Source organism: Taeniopygia guttata, chromosome 1 (genome assembly GCF_048771995.1).
Source record: "Taeniopygia guttata chromosome 1, bTaeGut7.mat, whole genome shotgun sequence".
Lineage (NCBI taxonomy): Eukaryota > Metazoa > Chordata > Aves > Passeriformes > Estrildidae > Taeniopygia > Taeniopygia guttata.
Genome location: NC_133024.1, coordinates 13,611,751 through 13,635,464, shown reverse-complemented (window position 1 = coordinate 13,635,464; position 23,714 = coordinate 13,611,751). Strand labels below are relative to the sequence as shown.

The window sequence follows — 23,714 nt, the reverse complement described above, 5'->3', positions numbered from 1 at the left end:
GGAGCTGAAGGGAAAAAAAGTCAACAGAAAGCTTTTATATTCCAAGGGCATGATTCATCAGGTGTCTTACAGTACACTCAAATTTAAGCGTGTAAGTGTGAACTCTGGATTTTTCACCGTGACCACAGAACCTTCACAGGGCTCTGTAGGAAGTATTCAGCTCCGCTTATTAACTTTGTTTTCCAAGTTCATAAATGCAAAGTCTTCTTCTTTGTTGTTTTTTTTTTTTTTTTCCATTTTTATCAGACACAATCTAAACAAGTCCCTGGATACACTGATAGCCTATTGATAAGCTAAATCCAGAAAACTGCCCAAAGCAGAGCCAGAAGGGCTCAGCCTTGCAGCAGGTGGTTTGCAAAGCTGCAGCCACCTGGTAGGAACATTTCAAAAGGCTGCTCACAATTCCCAGCACTGAGCATGTCAGAGTGCAGCTCTGCTTCATCCATAATGGCCTGCCAGGGCGGGGAAATCAATACCACACACCCCTAACAAGTGGAGAGTGAACTCAAGGCCACAAGGAGGGATATAGAAGTGGTTCACATTTTAATTCTATTCCTCCTGCTCCTTATCCACCCCTTCTCCAGAAGAACTGCAGTGACAGTTTATACTTTAAATGGATTTTATTTGATTTACTTTTGTCTTTCCACATAACCTGCACTATATTTGCATACAGGTATATCTTTTCACAACACTTGCTTGTCTTTCTGTGACATCTTATACTTTTGTATAGGCCAGGGCTGTGCTTTTCAAATAGAAGAGATGAAAAGAATCAATGAAAGAGAAATTTTCATTTCTCTTTCATTGTATATTATGTTCAGTTTGCTAAGTAACTAAACTTAGTAATAAAGAATAATTTAAGTTGGAAAAATCCTGTATGATCATCAAGTCTCATCTTTGACCAGTTATCAGCTGGAGCACAGCACCTCCTGCCCCTCCTTCTGCACTGACCTGGGTGTCTGCAGGGCTGCTCCTCTCATATGTTCTCATCCTGCTCTTCTCTGGCCACAATTACATCTGAGCAACAACTTTTTCTTCTTATTAACTCTGTTATCACAGAGGCATTCCCACCATTCCTGCTGGGCTGAGCCTTGGCCAGCAGCACACCCGCCCTGGGAGCCACCAGGGGCTGGATCTGCTGGACATGGAGGAAGCTTTTGGCAGCTTCTCACAGAAGCCACCCCTGCAGCTCCCCTGCTCCCAAAACCTGCTCCTGCAAAGCCTCCTGGTTGCTCTTGCTGCTGCAGCTGAAATGCTTCTGCAGTCTTTGAATGAAATAAACCTTGGAGAACTAATTGAGCCTTTCAGCTCAGCTACACGATATGTCCCTCTCACATTACTGAGCTTTATTGGCAATTTTCATTCTCTCTCTCTCCCCTTCCCCCTTCTTTCCATCCCACCCCTGAGCTCTGGTCTGAGAACTGACAGATATATGTGTTGGAGGTTTGCACAAACAGGAGAGGACTGCTGGGATAAGTTCCTTGAGCTTTATTGCAGCATCAGCCTCATTACATGGACGAGACAATTGCTCATGTTCTGCCAAAGATTTCTTTGTTACAGAGCACTTAAAAAACTTTCTAGCCAATAGCATATTGCTAAAGCTTACAGACAATTGTTCTAGCTAATCACTAAAATCACACGTACACCTACTTCACACAATGCTTGCTTGTCTTCTTTCTATTAACAATACACAATACTTCATTATTAAGCTTAAAACCTTCTACTATCTTGCTAAGCATATTTTTCTGCAGTCTTAAGGTCTATCTTAGCCAAGCCTAAAACTCAATCTATTGTTTCATGTCCTTGCTTGCTGTACTATTGTAACTTTCCTACTTTCTGACTTAGCAGCTCTAAGTTCTCTGCTCTTTCTATGAGGCCTGCTTTCACATCCTTCTGAAAGTCTTCTTACCTTTACTATGTTTCCCACAATTCTCCCTCTCAGTACAACTACAAAGAAACTCTCTTAACTTTGTCATTTATTAACTACTTTGTGTTACATAGCCCTACTATAGTACATATTTTTTTATTTAGCAAAACAGCATTACAAGTTTTCTACACAAAGGCCCATCAGCAAAATTTAAAGTCTCTCACTACTCAGTGCAGCTCTTTTTGCTTATGGCACTTTTCTTGCTTGCTTTAAGTGTTGCTATTTTACACTCCAGCAATTTTAATGCTATAAAAGATTTGGTCTATTCAAAGGATGTAAGGCAAATTTGGTTGTAGCTACTTATTGGTGCTACGATGCCCGGCCGGTGGGAAGAATTATGTGCAGGACTCCAATGATTTCAGAAGACTAATTTATATTTTATTTTATTATACTGTATTATACTTTATTATATTATTATTATATACTTTGTTATTTATTATTATACTTTATTATACTGTATTATACTAAAAATATGTTACACTAACAAGAACTATATAACTTCTAACTAGAAAGCCCATGACTCTCTCCTGAGAGTCCCGACACACACGTGGATCCAGTTGGTCAATGAACCCAAAACACCCTCACCAGACTCCAATCAAGCAATCACCTTGGCTAAACAATCCCCAGATCACATTCCACATTCCAGGGAGTAGCAAATGAAATAAGAATTGTTTCTATTCTTTTTTCTCTTCTTCTCTCACAGCTTCTTTCAGGAGAAATCCTGAGAAAGCCAAGTCTCTTTCTGTTCAGAGGACATGTGAATTACCACTGTTACTATTTATTGTTCTGATAAGTCTCGTCTGTTCTAAGGTCTTAATTGAAACCCTTCATTTATGTCTATACTTGCACCTACTTTTTTTTTTTTTTTTAAGATTTTGAGAACGTATATGGAGACATTTCTGCACACCTGGAGATGTGCTTGGAGTTTGCTGAGCCCTTGGGGGCAGGAATGAAGCAGCACTGAGCCTTGCAGAGCTGAGGGCAGCTGTGACCTACAGGGCTGTTGGCTCATGGGTTTCAAATCAGAGCTGCTGCTGAATCCAAATCACTGCCTAGCTGCAAGCTGAGTTATTGCACACAAACTCTGCATGAGCAGTGGGATCCTGCAGAGGAATAATAAAAATGCTAATAAAAGTGCTGCTGCCACGAGCCAGGGCAGCTAGGTGCCAACAGCTCCTTTTGAGCTTTACAGCCTGAGAGCATGGAGCTTGGTGTGAGGCACAAAATGCAGCTGAAAGGCAAAGGACACCAGCTTAGGGCTTGAACACACCTTTGTGGGCTGGAACAGATTCACTGCTGGAGAACACGGAGCGTGCAGCACTGCTCAGACCCGCTGTCAGTCTGAAAACATCTCCCCATTGCTCTCATCGAGTGTGTGCTACCAAATTAACCGTATTCACTTCCCAGGGACAGTCCAGTTAATGGGTTGAAACTCCAGCCTGAGTGAGATTTGATGGAGGTTTTGGATTTTTTTTGTTGGTTTTTTTTGCTGTTGTTGCTATTTTAGTAGCCAGTCTGGACACTAACTGCAGATTTTTTAACATCTTTGTTTATCAGATTGATCTGACCTGGACCTCAAAGTCCAGGAACCACTTCTGAGGTTGTGCACTTTTTCTCCAGCCATGCCTGCTGCTGTCCTCAGAAAGGAAAACTGAGAGAAATCATTTTTTGTGGCAATTGTATAGAAAGGACTTTTTTTGTTATCAGTTTTCTAAGTGTGACATTGTTAACTTTGCAGATAGTTTTGAAGTTCAAAATGGTTGGGCATTTGAATTTATTTACTTGTTTTGGGGAATCAATATCTCATCTACTTCAAATACTCTTAGACTCATACTTGTCAAAAATGTTTCCACTCCAAATCTATTTTTTCTCAGCATGCATGCAAAGAATTTCTACTTTCAGCTATTGATGATTCAGAGTAATTTTTCTTTTTTTTTTTTACTGCTATTAAGCCTGAAATACTTGTGGTTTTAAGTGTTGTCTCAAATAGCATATATGTATCAGTATCCCGATTATCAATATCTCAGTGTAGATTTGTGAAGGGAAAAAGACTCTGAGTGTTTCAAATTCCAATTTTCAGAACAGAAATAATTGTCATCTGTCTTTTCATTAGGCACAGTTTGGGAAACAGAAATAGTAGAGCTATAAAAGAATTTCCCTAATCTAAGTTTTTTTCTTTTTCTTTTTTTTTTTTTGGTCAGAAAATTCTGATCCTATAAGTGAAGCATTGCAGGAGAATTCCCATTCCTGTGCCAGTTCCTGCTATCATTAAAACCAGATGGTCATCAAGATCTTTGTTACCCCTTTTCTGATTTAACAAACCTAACTTTAGCTGCAAATGCTTTGTTAAAAGCTACTTTGCTAAAGCTCAGGAATCCCCTGGCATTGCTGGGCTTTGCAGGTATCCAAGCACACACAGAAGAGCTTCACTAAGAAAAATGTTGCCCACCAAAAATGCCATGGGAGCAGCTGATGCAGGGTTTGATTGTTCTGCAGTGCTGCTTTGTTCATCATCATCTTGACCCACAAACACAATTCCAACTCACCTGGAGGAAGGGGCTGCTCTTGGAAGCCTGACTGATCCTTTATATGGGGGTCACAGAAGTAAAACACCTCCTCCCTTTCACTCTCAGTGACTGGGGGGATTCTAACTCTGTACAGGATTTGGAGCTCTTGGAGAAGTTTGATACCTAAAGCCAGGCAAAAGCCACACTTAACCAGCACAAAGGAATATTAAAAAAAAAAAAGCATTAATATTATTCTTCCTATAAAAGTCAGAAATATTTTTCTTATCAGTCAATAAAAGGTATTTCCTAGTGAATATATTTGTTTTATGGTACATTTTGTCTTTCAGTGGTTACCAGAGTGAAATTTTCCCATTTAACTAGGTTTTACAACAGTATAGTGACCATTTTCATTTAGCAAAGGTACATGTAAAGCAAGACAGGCCTATAAAGCCTGAAAATGAGTCTGAAGTTACTAATGCTTATTTTATTTTGTACAAAATCTTTGGACAATGTTTCTTTCTTTCATTTCAATATACTTCATAAGGTCATCATTCAAATACCCCCAAAAAAAGAAATCTAGATATTTTTGTTTGTTCCTAGTAAAGACCCCTTGTTCTCTTTCAAATTTATACTAGAATTGCAGTTCAGGCAGGCTCAGACCCTCAGCTTTCTCAATTATTAATATAAATAGTTTGAAAATCTTTAAAATGTCTGCCACAGGAAAAAGATAATTAGAAACTTTTGAGTTGAGCTGTACACAATCATCCTGGTCCCAGTTGGTCCCAAGGTCTTGAGCATGTGAATTTACTTAACTTGATTTACTTGTGTGGGCAAAGCTGCTCACAAAGAAAGAGAATTTGCACTTCTGGAGCCACAGGTCTTCTCTGCAGAGAGAAATAGAAAAAGGCTGGTAACTTTAGCTATGGCTGTACAAAGTGCCAAAAGCAAAAACGTGTTATTTGCACTCTGATCAATGATAATAAATTTTAAGAAGAAAATAAATTGTTTATTTGAATCAGGATTAAGAGCAGCTAGAATTACTTGCAAAAGTGCCATGATCAGGCAAGAAATACCAACAGCATAAGCAGATGAACAAATTAACATGAACTGCTGTAACATCCTTCCTCTTTTCTGATGGGCAGAAAATAAAAGTGCAGGAACAACACAGCAACTAGTTTTTCTGTGTCAAGTTTCTCCAATGTTTAAATTAGGTTCATCAATTAAATTAGACATGTTATTCTATACTAGTTGCTGTTAAAATCGAATACTGTTTACTGCTGGTATCAATATATTATCCAATTCCATTTGCAGCTCCACCAGTGGTCATTAGTTTGCCTTTGGCATAGCCTGCAGGGATTTTACACAAAAGCTATTTGAAACATGTACCTTTGCCCATAAAGTCCAGTCATGAAACCAGTGATTTGAAAGCCTAACACAACTGAATTGCTTTTAAGAATAGTGTCCTGAAAATTTACAAGCTGTCAAGGTCAAATTACAAAGTTGTAATAAATGAATATGAGACTCCACTAGACATTGTTTAGTGGAGGGAGAACACTTGCACATCCAACTCCCATCAGTATGCAGTGCTCTGGCATTCACTGCAGCTTTCTCCAGCTGGTTCCCACTGTGATCTCCAGGAGATTCCATAGGAATTTATTGTAGCAGTACAAGGTGATCATGGGAAAAACCCCATGGCAAATGTCTGGCTGCATTCCCTATCCATATTTTGGCAATTTTCAGAATGGCTGAAAAGGTTAAATTGTTATAAACAGGATTTAAAAGCTAAAATAAACAGTTTTCTTTCTTGGCTGTACCTACTTTTTCTCACTTTCCCTTTCCTTGTCTTCTTTTCCCCCTTTTGTTCTTTCCCCCCTTTCCCTTCTCTTGCCCTGTATTTTTCCTTTATTCTTTTGCCCTTTCCCTTTTGGCTTTTTTATCTTTTCCCTTTCTTTTCTTTTTTTTTTTTTTTTTTTTTTAATTTTGACTCTTTTCCCTTTTTATTCCTTTACTTTTGCCATTTTGACAAATCCAGTTTAGGGGGAGAGGTTGTGGGATCTTTGCCTCTTGCAGCAATGATCATCAAGGAGGAAAAGTTTCCTGCAAGGACTCACACTGTAATTGATGAAGGTTGTTGAGGTATTGGCAAAGACAATCTTTATTTTGGCATTCATTATTTAGTGAAGTTAAACATGTTTTAATGTTAAGCAGAAGGTAAGAGGTTAGAAAAAGTTTCTGAGGTTACAAAATATGGGAAAGGCATATAAAAGGCAAGGAAGTCCATCTAGGCAAACCCACATTTTACCATACACAGTTTCTTAGGCCAGACAAAAGACATAGTTAAATAAGCAGCATTTTACTTCATTTTATACTTCAGTTTAGTTTAGCTTCCTGCTTTGCTGAGGTTCTTGTAACAACTTCACCAGCATTGTTTCTAGGCTGCAAGTCCCTGCATATCTATTGGTATGATTTTTTTTTCTCTCATTATTTCCTCAGAGAAAAAGAACTCCTCAGTATTTATTCAAGTATATATATTTTTTGAAAGATCTGGAGTCCATTCTGTATTTATTTTAAAATGAATGTGTTTTTGTGTATTTATGTGAGAGAAGGCAAGGACAAAGAAAATTGTGGGTTGCATAAGTAGCACTAGATGGTGCTGTGAAGAAAAGTATCCAAGCTAAGTCTCAGCACAGCCTAACCGGGGTGCTGAAATTTGGATAGGCACCTTTGTTAGCTGAACAAAGCAGGGATACATCGCTGTTAGGATTGCACTCGATTGCTCCCCTCAGGATTAGAAAGTGGTGGGAGCAATCATCTGATCAGCACATGGAAGAGGTCGGGTCCTCCAGGCAAACACAGAAAATGGATATGTCTTGTGTGACCTTTAGCTGAGTCTCAGGTGGCTGCTGAGACCTTCTCAGATGAGAACCAAGGGTAGGACAAGATTTTAAAATCGATGGGGCATCACCATAGGGAGGGGAGCAAAGCTCCTACAGGTCTGTAGCAGGCCAAAAGATGCAGAGCACCATTGTGAACTAATTACGTCATCAATGATTTGTTATAGAAGCTAGGAAAGTGGTGCCTACAATTGTTGCCAGCAGAGAGCTTCACACCAGGAGGGAAAATACTCCCCTAGTTATAAATATAAATACCCTATTTATCCTCTGTCCTGACTGACATGATCACCTGCTCAGGTGATCATGATCCAGCCTCTGGGCTTTGTCTCCTTTTGAGATTTTTTTTCCCTTTGTTCCACCTATCAGCAGAGGAAAAGGTCTGAAACTGCAGCTGCAGTTGGTGCTGCTGCCTGGGCTGCCATGGCTCTGTGGGCAGTGGTGCAGAGTGCCCTCCTTGCCCACTGGAGCCATGTGCTGCCTCTTGCAGCTTCAAGCCAAAAACCTTGAAAGTGGCCCAGTGCTGGTGAGATGTCTGTAATCACCACTCTCAAATCTGCAAGTACTTAGTTCCTGAATTTACCCAATCAATTAATTTTCCCCCAGGACAAATGATGCATTAGCTTGGGACAAGGCTCAACCCCTCTGTCACTCTGTTAGACATTTCCAGTGCCACTTGTCTCTTCTTCCTCACCATCCCTTCATTCACAACAATCCCCTTCTACTCTTCCTCTCCCTAGCTGCCAGAGTCAATCCATAAAAATGGATTCATACCATTTTATTTTATGTTGGTGTTATTCCTAAACTTCAAAAGGCATAATTTATTTTGCCATCTTTATGCTGTTCCCACTTATTCTTAAATTGCTTCAAAACACAGCAGATATACAGAAAGGAACTTGAATGTCTGGTGAGTGGGGTTTTTAAGTTAAAATTATAGTATTTTAATACTTCACATACAATGATCTCTTTGTAAAGTTTTCATAATGTCAGAGAAGTTCATAGAGTAAATTAGTCTGACTTCACTCAGAATCTTAACATTTATAAATCTACAGCGCTGCCTTTCTGAATATATTTATTGCTGCAGAGAGGAAGGGGGACCAAAGGGCTCTAGCACTTATTTCTGCCATCATTTCTCATCTCCAGCACAGTTTGAATTTTGTATACATAGCAGTTTCTTGCTCCAGAGATGACAGAAATTACCTGGAGACTGTTTACAGGACATTAGAATAGAATATGGACAAACCTGCAAAAGAGTAGATACTGCATGCATTAAATATTAATGGCCCACATAAGTCACAAATCCAGATTTGCTTGCAGATTTGTTGTGTGCTGTATTTTGCAGTGTGAGCAGAGAAATAAAACTAGAGTCTGTCTTTTCTGAGCACATTTCTCTCCCACATATTATTTTAGCCTTGACAATAGTAAAAGCAGAGAAATAAACTGTGCAATATTAGTGATCAAAAGCATAAAAACACACAAGGAAAAAGACTAATTGTAAAAGATCACCAAAATAACAACAGTAATTTCTGGTTCTGGAAGGAATGAGGCCTTGAGATGTTAAATTCCCAGAACCTGGGAGGAGTATTGAGTTCTTAGCTTATCACACCTATGAAGCACCAAGCCATCCAACAATATGTCATTTTTCCCCTCAGCAAAAAGGGAAGGAATTTTTTAAATTTTTCAGCAGCATGGCTCACTCTAGGAAAATGCTGTTTGAAAAGTTCCACCAGACTGAGTTATACAACCTCAGGATAACTTAATGGTTTTTATAAAAAATGTTGATGTGACCCCTAGGAGTTTAACCCCACCACCCCAAGCAAAAGAAGAGAACTCACAATTTCTCAACTATTGTTTCTTAGCATGGAGTTCATACTTTTTTGTAGTATTTTGGGATGGTAGTACCCTGGAGACTACACCTGAGACGTCTTATTGTCCCAGTTATTTGCTGTGTGATTGAACAAACCACACCACAGCCGTTTGAAGAATCACAGATGCCTTAATTCTGGGTGAGAGAGGATGAAGTTGTGCCACACCCATGGTGTCGAATTTTGGGCAATATTAAGTATATCTGTAGTTAAACAATGAATAAGCAACTGCTGTGATATAGTCTGTGAATCCGTAATTATCTGGGATCATTGCAGCCATGGGGCTTGACCTTTTCTGTAGCACAGACCAAAAATCTCCTCATGAGTCTCTTCTGGAGCCCAGAATATGTGAAATATAACATTTCTTCTGGAAGATAGCTGGCCTTGGCTTAAATGCTTCCCATATTTGCAGTAAAAAGGACAAATCTTGCAGTGCAATTATTACTAAATGCTATTAATAATATTAGAAATCTAATGACAGGAGTGAGACCAGGACTTTTGGGTTCCTTTGTCTTACAGCAAGCTTGCCTGCAGATGTCACTCCAGACAGCTCTGTCTGATCTGTTTTTTCAAAGATTTCCAGGGCTGAAGGTTCCATAGCCTCCATAGGAATGTGGCACTTAGGACACAATTGGGCCCTGGGGACAAACAAACCTTCCATTTCTTTTTTTAAAATGTCAGAAGTCAGTTTCACCTGGGAATGAGCTGGGGGAAGTTTCAGGTTGCAACTTTTTCTACAGGTGTTCTCCATTTCTACATGTTACAGCCTTGACAGAAATGCCTTGTCCCCTTCAAATTGTCTAGTTTGCTGTAATTGAGGATTTCTTAGGAAGTGCATTCAGTGGCTGAGGACTTTTGTAGAAATCAGAACTCTTCAGTTATCTACCATGCAGATTTTGCTGCTTCCTCAAAGCCAGAGAAAGGCTTTTCCAAAGTGATCACAAGATTTATTTTCTTTTAGCTATGGAGTAGAAATGATGCAATCACTTACCCACATATCAGCTAAACTTTTGCTACTACCAATAGCTGTAAAACAAGTTGTTATTTGCTTTCTTCTGACCTTCTACAGCCCTGAGCCTCCAGTTTCAAGCCTTCAGTCAAAAGAGGCCACCGAGAAAGCAAATGAACAAAGTGTGGGTACTTGTGAAAATCATGTTTCAGAAAGTCACTGCGCATATATTTGGGGAGGTGGGAATTTAATTTTCAAGCACAGCTCCCTGCACAATCTGGCATTGTCAGGGAGCAAAAGAGATATTAGGGGTCGTCTCACACAACTGCTACATTCCTTTAGTCACAGAAGTATCCACAAATCAACAAAACCCTGGCATTTACAAGCATCCTACCACCTTCTGTAGTGCTGTCCTCGTTAGCAGAGAAGGCAGAAGTGAATTTGTTAATCCTAAAAAAATTGTGAAGGCATGACTTTGTAACTAAAATTTGCAACGTGAGGAAATCAGTGGATACACTTCTGAAACTGCAGCATAGTGGGGTTTGTTCCTTCCTCTTTTTAATTAGCTTTTATATTTTGAGGTAAATTTTGACAAGTAATTTAGTAGAGCATTGTGGCATTTTGTTCATTACTGAATTATGATCCCATCAACAGTACTACATTTGTTGTTATTATTATTATTATTTTCCTTTATCTTCATGACCACACAATGCAGCTTCTGGAAAATAAATGAATGCTGGCACTGCACCAATAGCAAAATAAATACAGATAAGTGTGCCTAATATTTAAACATATTCACCTATTTTCCATGCAACACTTTAATACCATTTTCTTTACTACTTTATGTGGCAATTTTATTTCTACCCAATGATAATTTAGAACTATTTTCTACTTGAATTTTGAAACTCATCCTGAATTGTGCAACCTGAGTCTGAGATCACCTGTATTCTCACTTTACAGCTTTACTGACTCTTCTTAAAATATCAACATATTTCCAAGGAAGGAGCATGAAATAGTTACTTGTAACCTCACTTGGCACCTTTTGGAAAGGAAAGTTAAAAAAAAACCCAAAAAAATATTACCAGGAATATTGCTGTGGCTAAACAGCCATACAGAGGAGACTGAAACCACTAAAATGTGAAATTTAATATCAGAATTATAATTTAGTTTTGAAAAAAATGTTTTTCAGTCTCTGGGTATCAAGAAATAGTTACCAAGCAACACCGTAGATATTGGTAATGCAGGCAGATCTATTCAAATAAAAATTATTCAAAAAATTGTCATTATCAGCAGAGCTATGTTATTGCTAGATTCATTACCCTTGGTATCTGGACCCTTTCATATTCTATTTCTTGAGCAAAAATCTGCTTTTCCTGAAGAGGTGCCCTTAAAGTTGCCTCTGTTAGATGAAGCTTGCCACCACCTGCTGCAGCTGCCCCTGTGTTTTGGTGGGCTGAATGTAGCAAAAGCTGCCAAGCACTGAAGGGCAAGTGGATGGTGAATACATGCACAGTGTGTGTGAGGAGCAGCAAGGGAATCAGAACACTTGCAGCTTTCAAAATGGGATTTCAGCAAGAACCTTGATATTGAATCCAAATTGTTCAGCCATTCCTCAGGAGAACAGCAAAGAAATGCTTTAAAACCAGAATGAACTCCCTGTTACCTAGAATCAGCCTACATTTTTTTAAGAAGTAGACAGCCTAGCTGCTAAATTGTGTTTTGCAAGCTGGCTGGAAGTTACAGAGCCAGGGATTGCCATTCCCTTGCCATGTGGCTTTGGGGACATGCACCACGGATGTTACTGCAGATTGGGTCGAAATGGTGGGAAAGATCATTGTCCTCGGTTGAAGAAGTTCTAGAGCTCCTTAAAGCAGGCAGGTGAGTTATTGGTCATCTCCAAAGGCCAGGAAGGAGCCTCACTCCTGTTCAGTCCAGAAATGTGAGCAACTGGAACTCCAGTGGCCGGAGCGCTGGGCTGACACTACAGTTCTGTAAGGAGCAGGAGTGTTTAGGTGACACGCAGTGATTATTGACCAGCACTGCCCAGCTGTGCAAAGTGAGTCTGGCCCAAGGAAAGGCCCTGGGAGGCCCTTTCAGAAAGGAGATTTGAGTGCATGTTTTCCAATACCTCTAAAGTGGTAGAAAAGGAGACTTTACCTTTCCTTGAGAAGATGCACAATTATCTCCAAGTTGATGCCCTCATCAGTTTCTTCTCCTGGATGAAACAGACTGAATCTCTTGCTTAACCACTTGGACTGAGCATGAAAATGGTCCTGAGACCTGTGATAAATGGAAGAAAAAGTGTCAAGAATTCAGAGGAGAGCTGCAAACAAATGGCAGCTGCTTGGAAAGTCTGATTTACAGTAGTAATACCCAATCACTTCAACCTGTGCTCTAAAGACACCTGGAGCACTCTCTGCACCTCAAAGGAGGCTCTTCTGTGCAGTGCTTCTTTCTGCATGAAATTTCACATGAGGAACATTCACTTGTGCAGTTTGGGACATGCCATTTCCAAACTGGCATCTGGCTCTGCAAAACAGGCAATATCTGGCACAAGATAGAAATACTTGAGTTTGGGCTAAATCAGCAAGTTGGAACTGTCAGCTTCTGCAAATTGTTTTGGGGCTGACACTCATGAAAGGCTGGGGGAGACAAGAGGGGTGTCTGGACTGCTGTTATCAATTTCCTGATCCAACAAACCAGGACTGCTGGACTTGCCCCAGTAGTGCAAAAAGCAGAAAATGGCAAAAGCCAGCAGGGTAGGGATATTTGCTTTCTAGCTCCTTTCTCCTGTGAGGACAAAGGAAACTGGGGAAGCCAGCAACCTCTTAGTTCCACTTTTAAATTTGGGCTGGAGGAGAGGCATCCTCTTTAACATGTACATCTTCTCAAGTGATAGTGACATCTTTCTTTCTTGGTGTAAATTCTTGTAAGGACCACAACTTAGATCCTTAAGGATTGCCTGCTGTGGGCAATTAAAAGGTTCTGATAAACATAAAGTCAATCTTTTATCACAGACATCGCTCTTCATAGGCAGTGGTAAGAGTATCCCTCTCACGGGATGATAAACATTCTAAGCTGATAATTACAATTTTTAAAGGCAAACCCTGTGAAAGAAAGCCGCAGTGCTGATCTTATCTTGCAAAGATGCTACATGCTGTATGTTTCTGAACTTCTGTCTGTGCCTATCTTCTTATAATGTAGAGAGAAAATTATTTGTTACAGTGTTTGTACCCAATTTAATTTAGGATGAGAAATCAGTGAGTAGGAGGAGAGGGTGGAAGGAGGGGGGCAGGACCTGCTCCATTTACAGCTCTTAAAAATAGCATGTGAAGCCAGAAACACATATAAAACTGAACTAGCCATACCCACACGCAATGCATTTCCAAACAGAGGATATCTACAGTGCTTCCCAATTATGTTCAGTTCACTGCAGCAGGTGACCCCAATTTCTTTGAAAAATCTTTATAACAGTCCATTTTTCAGGAAACCTGCATGGGGTGCTGAGAATAAAAGTCAAGGCCATAAGAGTTTCACTTACTTGGGCTTTCTTCAGATTAAAGTGTGTGTATTACATGACCAGAGAGAAAGCTGGAGGAGGATGAAGATGTTTCTCCTGCACGTGGGCATTTCAAGCCAGTGGCAAGATGAGTTGAAGATCATCAAAATAAAAAGATGAGACATCTGTTGTCCTCACCCCTTGCAGGACCTGTGCCCTGCCTCTGCTTCCTTCTCTGACTGCTCCCATGGGCCTGGGGCTTGCCAGCCAGGTGGGGTTGGTGCTGCTTTGATGCTGCTGGGACCCCCCAGCACTGGGATGTTGTTGGATCTGTAAGGGTTGGATCCCAGGTGGGTCTGTGATGGCAAGGGGGGCTCTTGTAGGGATGTCTGGGATATCTGTACTTACCTAAGCTCTTTTCTTGTTTAATGTCATTGTTAAAGGAATGGAATCACTTTGGTTTTGTGGCTGTTAATAAAGCAGTGCAATGGCGAGCAGATCTGGCTTTATTTAATACATTAAAAAAATATATTTATTTTAATATTTATTTCAGGGGCACTGGCATGGTCAAAAAGGGCACAGATGAAACTCACTGATGACACCATGAGGAGGCACCAGTGTAAAGAGCACCAGGCTGTCACGGGAGGGAGAACTGCACGACCTCAGGGGAAAAAGTAATAGAAGTGAAATTAAATTTTATAGTGCAGAGGGTAAATGGGCTTGGGCTCAGGGACTATTATCACTGTTTTGCTCTATAGTGGGAGATCATTAGCTAGGGATGACTGATGCTGAGAAGGATCTGGGGGTATTGGCCATGGGACAACTGAGACCCACCAGTGCTGTGAAAAGGCAATGACAATCCAAAAATGCCTCTGACAGGTTACTTTCAGTAAGGATGAGGGAGAGTTCATGCCATTTTAAAGGGTACTGCTTAGACCTCATCTGCAATACTGCCTCCAGTTTTAATCAGCCATAGCTAAGAAAGATGAATTCAAATATGAGCAGTTTGCAACGAAAGGTTAGAAAGTGCCCAAAAATGGAGGAAAAAAAGTGCTTTAAAATCATCATGCAGTTTCTCCGCACTGGAGGAAAATGCCAATCTATGATGTTGCTTAGTTTGTTACCTCAGGTTTTTGTTTTTTTTTTTTTTTTATTCCTTTAACAGTGGACATTTAAACGCTAGATAAACAAAATATAATTTGCTTCACAATGGAGAATAACTCCTCTATCCATTTGCAATAAAAAAGTGTGTAGCTTTGTGCTAAAATGGCCAATTTAAATTGGATTCCAAAGCTATAGTTCGGTCATCAACTGGCAGTTTCTAGTAACATGGACCTGAATATCTAAAATAATTTCCAGTGGTGCATAAATGACTTTATGGCATATGGAAGTGTGTACAGGAATGGCTCCCAAGCCAGCAGAAATTAATGAAAATAAAATTTAAAAAATATTTAAAAGAGGAGAATTTATGTATATTCATTGCAGCCTTAATTCATTGTTATGCCTACTACAACATATACCATTATTATGCAGCCATGATTGTATTTCATCATCTGTGTTATGCCACCACACACTTTGTGGCTACTTTATCCTCTTTTCACTGCTTTCCATGCAGGTTCCATCTGCATGGCACAACGGGCTCCAGGAAGCTGGAACAGCACAACTTGCCCATAAACAAAACAGGCAGGAACCAGAACACCACAGCTGCCTCCTCCCTCACCCTCTGCCCTGGGTCTCTCTGAAGGTCTGGGGCCAAGTGCTGGTGTTGGGAGGGGTCTCAGCAGTGCCCAAATCACTCCCCAGCTGTGCTGTTTTAGTGCAGCACCTGGGCATTTCATGGCTCTTCCTTTCATCCTCAGCTCCTGCAGAGCCAGCCTGAGTTGTTATCAGTGGTGATGCTCAGCTTTTCATCTCTGCTAGATCCAGGGGCCTGGAGGGAGTTGAGCTGTTCCTGCTGCCTACTTCCTATTTCCTAGAATTTCCATCCATTTTCCATAGACTGGTTAAGGAGGGAAAGTCTCTGAGGATCCTGTCACTATTTTCCTTCTCATGGGAAGTGTGAATTTTACTTTTGGCACACAGATCCAAATTCTGAAAGCAGATGCTCTCCCTTATTTTTGGGGTTGGGCCATCTGTTTAGGATAAGAAAGGTAATGGGTGATAAATCCATCTGTGATCTCTTGGTTTCCCCAAATCTGCATCCCCCTCTCTCTTCACCAGCCTTGGAGGTGAGTGATGGTTCCTATGGGACACATCACAGTCACCTGCTCCTTTCATTTATGGACTAAATACTGTTTTTTAAAGAAATTCTGGGCGATTTTGATGTAAAGCTTAAATAAATGAGAGGTCTGAAGATTTTATTAAATAAACAATACAAGAGAAAACATTTTTTCATAGGCATCTCAGGTCAGGGAGCAGGCTGTAGCCTGTGAGCCAAGCCTGTGCCAGCTTTCCTCTATCCTTTTCCAAAGGAGCACTCACAGCCTCTCCCTTCCCACAACTTGATGAACACCAAACTAGAATTTGGGTATTCCACTTGTGTGACCTGTAAGACCATGGCTATTTTTAAGAAGCATCAATATGCTTCAAAGCATGTAGCAGAGAGTTCCTTCCCTGTGAAATCACCAGTCCAGATGCCTAACCCAAAATTACTGGGATGTCAGCACATCTGCATTGAGACCAGCTAGAAGCTGATATTCTGTCCTGTAAGAGAAGCTTGGAATAGTCAGAAAACCTTCCCATATCTTCTTACAGGATGCAAACCCTGCCTCAGTCAAAATGTTGGGCACCAGTGGTTAAATGTGACAGCACTGCTGTTTGCTGTTTTTTTAAGACAGAAACAAGTTTCAAGGCTTTAGCTAGGGGATACATGGAAATATTTGCATTAAGCACCCCTGTGCAAAGCCTAGAAAGCACCTGCTGCAACGTTTTGTAAAATATATTTTGAGACTGAAAGGAAAAATGATCAGCTAAACCCATCAATATCTAAGCATGGACCAGAGAACAGTATCTTGGATACAGCACAAACCAACAGACAATATTATTGTCAAGCAGAGAAACTATCAGGTCATACTTTAATTCTTCTCAGCTGTCCAGGGAGTTTATTTAATCTCCAGTGCAAAGGGAGGATTCACAGATATATCTAGCCAAGGCAGAATAGATGTTGCAAAGGCATATTTAATGGAATGTTGTTAAGATTTTATCATGCCCACATGTGAGCTTGGAAATGTGGAAGGTTCAACCATTCTTTTGCCATAGCAAAGAAGATACCCTTTTTAGCATAGATTGTAATCTGCAATACATAATCTTTACTGCAGATAGCATCCTGAAGATTACTGGTTTTATCTATTTCTTGGTCAGTTTGAACTCCATTTTTTATAGTCTGTGAAAATACCTGCACTTTTGTACATGTCATCTGAGAGTGCTTATAAAGTGCAGGTCTGCTTTCTTTTTTTTTTTTTTTTCTCATTTCTTCAGGGATGTTTCTGTACTATAAAATGAGTTTAAAGTGGTTCTAGTCTGAAGTATCCCCATATAACCAGGCTCAGAAAACCTCACAGATGGAGCCCTCAGGAAAAGATGCAGATGCCAAAGTCTCAGACTGCAGGGAATGCCAGAACCTGGCAGTGGTATTGGACAGCAGGAGAGATGAAAGCTGTGTAAGATGTGACCAGGTGAATGATCTGTCCAGCCTGATGGAAGAGCTGAGAGATGGGGGAGAAAGGTTAAGCCAAGGAGATGGACCAGTGGAACCCTGCTCTTGCCTCCCCCACACAGGAGCAGAGACCAGAAAGAAGCAGCCCATGAGCCTCAGTCATGGAGCTGAGGATATCTGTGATATCTGCAGTCTAACACAGAACAGCTACAACAAAAAGTTTACTTTCAAGTAGTTTTTAGCTCTGCAAATTCAAACATGCACACAAGGGACAGAAATTTAAAGTGTGGCCCTTTTCGATGTTTCTCTGACTTGGGATTTTCTGTGCAAGCTACATCAGGTGTAGCAAACCCCACAGTTCTAAAGGTGCTATGTTATTTGAAAAAATTCCAAAGGGCAAACATTGCTGGGTATTTGTTTGCTGGACTTGTGCAGGTTTGCATGTTTGCTTAAGCCTTTAATAAAGTATCAAAGGTAGGGCAAGCTGCTGTCACTGCTCCTCAAGTCACATTTGTCGCACCACCTCTTAAATCAGCAGCACAGTTACCACTGTTACTCAGCCTTGGAGGTGACTATCCCAAATTTCAACTCCTAAACCTAGACATATCAAAGAAACAAGTTAGCCCATCTCATACTCAGTTGCTTAATTAGCACAGATTCTTCTTGGCTAAAACTAAAGAAAGAAACCCAAATCCATATTTGCAATCATTTTTTAATGTCAAGTCATCATATTAGGCATAAATTGCTTTACTTACGTCTCTAAAAACTCACAAATCTCAAGAATTTGCATGCTAACAAAAAATAAATTAAAAATTAAATACCTACAGACAGCACCTTTGTGGGGAAGCCAAGCCCAAAAAAAGGCATGTGTATTTGAGGAGAACTCCCAGACCATAAGCATGAATAGCATTAAAACTGGGTGAGACAGCATTGTCTCTGCTTCTGCATTTCTTAAGATATCTGATGTGAAGAGGAAAAATAAGGCCACAGATGACAGGGCTATTGTGCTGACTTCTTTCTCAAATCCTTATGCCTGGGGAAGAAGAAAGCACAGAAAACACTGTTGACAATTCCATTGCATAATACTGAAAATGCTGTCCCTTGCTTTTCTGTAATCACTTTTGCCTTTAAACATGTGATTTAGCTACAAATTATCACCCTGACCACAAGCACTTCCTCCATAAACTCACTGAAAAGCAAATTAACCTTTTCTCTCTAGAATGAACTCTCCTATTAATATGAAAATCAATTCAATCCTTTTTGCTTTGGTTACCCCAGCCTGTTGGCACTTCCCAAGCTGAATAGTGACTGCCCAGTTAGTCGCTTAGGCAGAATTCATTTTAAGAGCCAATTAAAAAACCCAACCCAATAATACAGCAAGTGATCTTCTGGAAATCTTTTCATTACCGTGTGGTTTATAATTGAAAAACAGGATGTCTAATTATTGCCCTCATTCTTCCTTCCTGACCTTGGAGCAGCTCCACAGGTGGTGAACACCAGTGCAGTTTAGCACAGCAGCACAACTTAACATCAGCCCATGGCACCCACACACTTTTCAGCTGGCTGCAGATCCAACACATTTCTGGGCATATCTCTGAGGTCATTTGTCCACTGGATGACTTTATCAGGATCAAACTTTCCTTTTCATGTTGTAAATATTATTTAGCACCTGTTCTGAAGCGGTTTGCATAAAATCTTACTAGTAGAAACATGTGGGCTTTTTATTACCCAAGGAAAAAAAAATCATTCAAAGAGCAGAAGTCCGTCAAGATCAAAGAAACAAAGCCTTCACACAGTGAAGACAGAGCTGCAACAGAATCCAAATGCTGGATAGCTGTGGACACACAGGGCAATGGGAAAGGATACACAGGGTTTTTCTTTGTTCTCACCATCCTACAGTCACGGCAGATGCTAAGGAGTATTTTCTCCTCTGCTTGTCAGTCTATCATCTCTCTCACCAAAACCCAAATAGGGTTAGTAGAAAGATATTTCTGTTTTCTGTGCACTCTCTATTTTTTCCTAGACTCAGTGACGCAGCTTTGGTTTTCCTCTCCCCACCACCATCAATGTATTCCTCTTTTGCAGGGAAGAATGTCTGCATTCTGCAGGATGCAGCCATATCCATTCTCATTCAACAATGGGCTCTGAAAAGTTAATGTGTTCAGACTTCTGATTATAGCAAAATAATTAAATCTGCAGTAAAACACTGACTCATGTGGTACCTTAGCAAAATGTCAGATTTCATGGTGGCACAGCATCACTTCTGTCCCCAGGCTCTCAGGAGTGTTGTTTTAAACTCTTTGATGACTCAAAGGAGATTAAAAGCATATGTTTTTAGGACTCTTTCAGAAACATATAAAAGGCAGAATGAAAAAAGCTGAGATTCTGTGGCAAGGCTGAAGGTTCCTGCAGTGAGAAATGCTGATGAGAGCTCTGTCACACAACTCCTGCCTACGTGCAAGCTTAGGGACATGATCCAAAACCACATCCAAGCACCCTGGAGCAAACCCACTGATTAGCATCCTAATTCTGGCCCTGCCCAAACACCACTGGCAACTTTCTCACGTCTCTGTAGGTATCTAAAGAATTGATGCATTTCTCAAAGGCTCAAAGAAAAGCTTGTGTCAGCTGGGGCCTAGAAACAAAACCTCCCTCCAAATGAGGACTGAATTGTGGGTTTTTGGAGGGCATGTAGAGGATACAGAGGCAAGAGGTGGTTTTCTTCTAAAAGATGACCAAAGGAGTGTGGGAGTCCAGGGCTTCCCTCTGGCTGCCCTGGAAGGTCTGGGACCCTGGCAGGGGGTCAGGAACCCCCCTGTACAGAGCCCCCAGAGACACTGTCTGTGATCTCTGTCCATGGAAAAGAGTTTTCAATCTTACAGGATGAATTACAAGCTCTGAGTGTTTGATAGTAAAACAAAAGTAAAATTTTAGGATTCTAGATTAGGGGTCCAAAGGGCACAAGATGGAGGAAATTGGGTGTGTCTTGTCCTTTTTCTCCTTCTTCATGCCCTCCATGTTTCACTGTAGTGTTGGCATTTTTCTGTTGGTTTAGGCTGGGGACACGCTGTTCAACGTAGGTGACAGATATTGGCACATTATTGTAAATATAGCACAGGTAGTTCCTGGTATATAATGTTTGTAACACCCCACTGAGGGGCAGAGCCCCACACGCTGCCCTGCAGGACAGAGCTGCGGCAGGGCAACAGAACATGTCAGAGATAAACAGAATAAACAACCTTGAAACCAGCACAGACGAATTATGGCTTCTTCTTTGGCAACGGGGCAGAAAGACAGAGACTTTCTACAATCTCAGGATCATCTCAATACCACGGATTCCTACAAAGGAGGAGGTGGGCCCCCTTTTCTTTCACACAGCAGCCTTGTTGTGTGGGCAGTCACCCAACAGACAAGAAAATGGGAGCTGCTCCTGGGACTGTAGCAGTGTTTTCTATGCTTTGGAATAAGCCAACATTGGATAAACACCCTTGGAAATCAGGGACCTTCTCTTTCTTTTCTGGCCCACTGCACCTTGGGTTAATTTAAGAGAAATTCAGCACATTTTCTTCCTGTCTGAACCAGCAAATATTTAACTATTTCTCACCAAAGGAAACGTGAGGTCTCTTCCATTTCTCTGGGAATAATTGGCACATTGCAAACCCAGCAAAATCTTGAAGACTGCAAAAAGAAAAAAAAAAAAAAGGGAATTATGAGAGCTCTCCTGGTTCCTGGGGGATAATTGAAGACCCCAGTACTCACATGGGCTCACGCTGGCTGCCATCACAGGTTCTCACTGCCAAGGACATAAAACATCTGTAAGGAGAGTAAAGCATGCATGTAGGTCTGGATCAATTTACTTGGTGGCTGGAAAAGGAGAGGGAATTGGGGCACAGGATGGAAAAGTTAACAAAGAGGCAGGGGAGGGGCAAAATAAGGATGAATTTTCCTGCCATTGCACATCCACATGCTGCAGAATTTTGGGCATTGATGGTACTAAAAATGTCCTTCTTATTATAGTTGTCTCCTGAAAAAAAAATCAGCCCATCAATGTACTGCTTTGAAATTAATCTTTACCTTTTACCAATGTGTACATTTGAGAAGGGAACACAAAATACTTTCCAGAAGTATAATGTTAGTATCTGTAAATGTATTGCTGACCTCTTTATCTTCTTGTTCTACTGCTTGTCATGTGCCCTAGGCCAGTGTTGCTCTAACAGCTCTATTGAGTAGTACAAGCTGAGCTGGAGCTTTGAGGTATTTTTTTGTCTGTTCACTTGTTAAACATGTGCTCTGCTTTTTCTAATGGTGTTAAACTGAACTCCCTGGATTAAGTGGTTAATACAGGTCAAAATTAGTCCTTCAGGGATAGGCTAGCCTCGGCTTGTTACTTCTCTCGCCTGCAGAGATAGGCTGTGGTGTTTGTCTCCTCATGTAATTTTATGGTGTTGCTGGGTACTTCCCAGTAATTTCAAATACTGGTGGCTTTGCTAAAATAATCTGTCAATAAAGCTCCTTTTTAATAAGCTGGTGCTTCATTTCTAACTTGTTTCAATGCTGATTCAGACCTTTTTTAGGAATGTCTACATATTGCCTTTACCCTCATGAATAGAAATACCTCCTTAAATCTTTCAAAATACTTAGCTGCCCTGCACAGTGTGGTGAAGAGGGTGAAATAGAATATATTATGAAATGTCATAGTCAACTCGAACCAGATGAGCAATTAAGTGAATGAATAATAATTTTGCAGCACTGTTTCTTCAGAAACCTTTAATTTCGACATCAATAGGCATCATACGTATCTCAGTGTGAAATAACAAGTTTATATCTTTGGTCGGTCCTGATGATAGCAGTGCTTAGAAAACAAAATAGAGGCATCTATGACACTGTTAATGGAATGATTAAAGCTGCAGATGTAAATGCACAGGAGAAGAAATGTTCCGTTAGCTAATTTGCTTTGTGCTTTTATAGTGTCTCCTGTGGGAGAATGTGGAATTCTAGGCCTGGCTGCACAAATCCAGAATGACTGCTGGCTCTCCTCTAGTTGTGCTGATCTCCCTAGGCTGCCTCTGTAGTCAGAGAAGGGGCAGAAGCTCGTGTTGCCACTCAGAACTGCCCTGTCTCATTAGGCAGAGTTTTGTGAATTAACACCACTTGTTCTAGGTTAAAGTTATTACAGTTCATCCTCACTGTTTCAATCCCTGATAGCTGAAATTGAAAAGCCTTGTTTTGCACTAACACCATCTCTTGCATTGAGCTTCCTTGTTTTCTTTTGTAATAAAGAGAAAGGGGACTTTGTCCAAGCTTAAAGGCAGTTTATCTTTATAGCCCTCAGTACAGGATCCATCATTAAAATTAAGCATGTACTTAATTGGTTTCCTGAATACAGATGGATTTCAGCACATGCTTAAATGCCTTGCTCACTTGAGGTCCTAATGGACCATGCAAATTTAAAAGTTCACTTCTCATTGAGATAAATGGAGTGGATAATCATAGATTTATCAGATCAGAAGCTGATGCTCACTGTATATGTTGGCAGCATCTTGCAGTATTGTCCTCTCCCTCTGCCTGGGATATCTAGAACTTGTTGAAGCCAAAAAGTAGCAACAGAATAAGAACTGGTTTTCTTCACTCAGAACAGATCACCAATACAGTATTTGATGGTAAGATATCTATGCATGTGCCACAGAGAAAAGAAATGTTTTCCAATATGAAATCTCATAATTAAAAAAATACTGGAAATTAAATGGAAGGAAAACCCTCAAGGAAACAGAACAGTCTTATGACTGAAAAATTCACCAGCTACTTCATGGCTTTGCACTGTCTTTTCTAGTATTTTTTTTTTCATCTGGATAAGGGTTGTTGTAATGGTTAGCACTGAACACTCTGTCCAGCAAGTTGTTTCCTGAGAAGCAGCCCAGCAAACACCAGACAGATGCAGATTTCTGTCTGGGTTTTTCTTGTATTTGATGGGATTTTTCCTTTGTTTTATAAGAATTAAACCCATGTTTCCTCAGTAAGAAATCAGTAGTTTCTGGGGTGAGTTGCCCTATTTTGAAATAGACAAAATATGGGAAATAGTCCAAAAACTTACTGGAAGCAAGAGGAAACAGATCAAAACAATATATTCATACAGATACCATTATTTTAAATACCATTCTTTTGGAAATAAGAGTATGAATTTTCCTTAAATCTAATTGTGGTGGACATGTGGTGCATAATCCAGTGATGGGCTCTGGGCATTTGGTGCTTTTTAAAGCATAGTGCACAGAATAGTCTCACCAGTTGTTGCCTTTGCTTATACAAGGCTCAGCCCCTATCAGCTTTTTTTTTTATTTCTTTATATGTTATAACTTCTAGGTTTATTTTGAGCCATGTTGGATCACAGAACTAAAAATGCTGGAAGATAAAATAGCAAGAAACTCTG

General features: G+C 40.4%; 1 long non-coding RNA gene across 10 annotated transcripts in view; it reads right to left on the bottom strand.

Annotated features, from left to right (window-relative positions):
* Positions 1 to 23,714, bottom strand: part of LOC115493382 (uncharacterized) — a 127,200-nt gene that overhangs the window by 59,831 nt on the left and 43,655 nt on the right. For 8 of the 10 annotated variants that reach the window (XR_012053576.1, XR_012053580.1, XR_012053581.1 and 5 more), the window contains 4 exons: positions 20,895 to 20,968; positions 12,294 to 12,416; positions 5,245 to 5,315; positions 797 to 4,614 (listed from right to left, as the gene is read on the bottom strand). This is a non-coding gene — a long non-coding RNA (uncharacterized lncRNA). Of the gene's footprint in view, positions 1 to 796; positions 4,615 to 5,244; positions 5,316 to 12,293; positions 12,417 to 20,894; positions 20,969 to 23,714 lie in introns of those variants that run through there. The other 2 variants (XR_012053588.1, XR_012053591.1) reach the window with 1 other exon arrangement.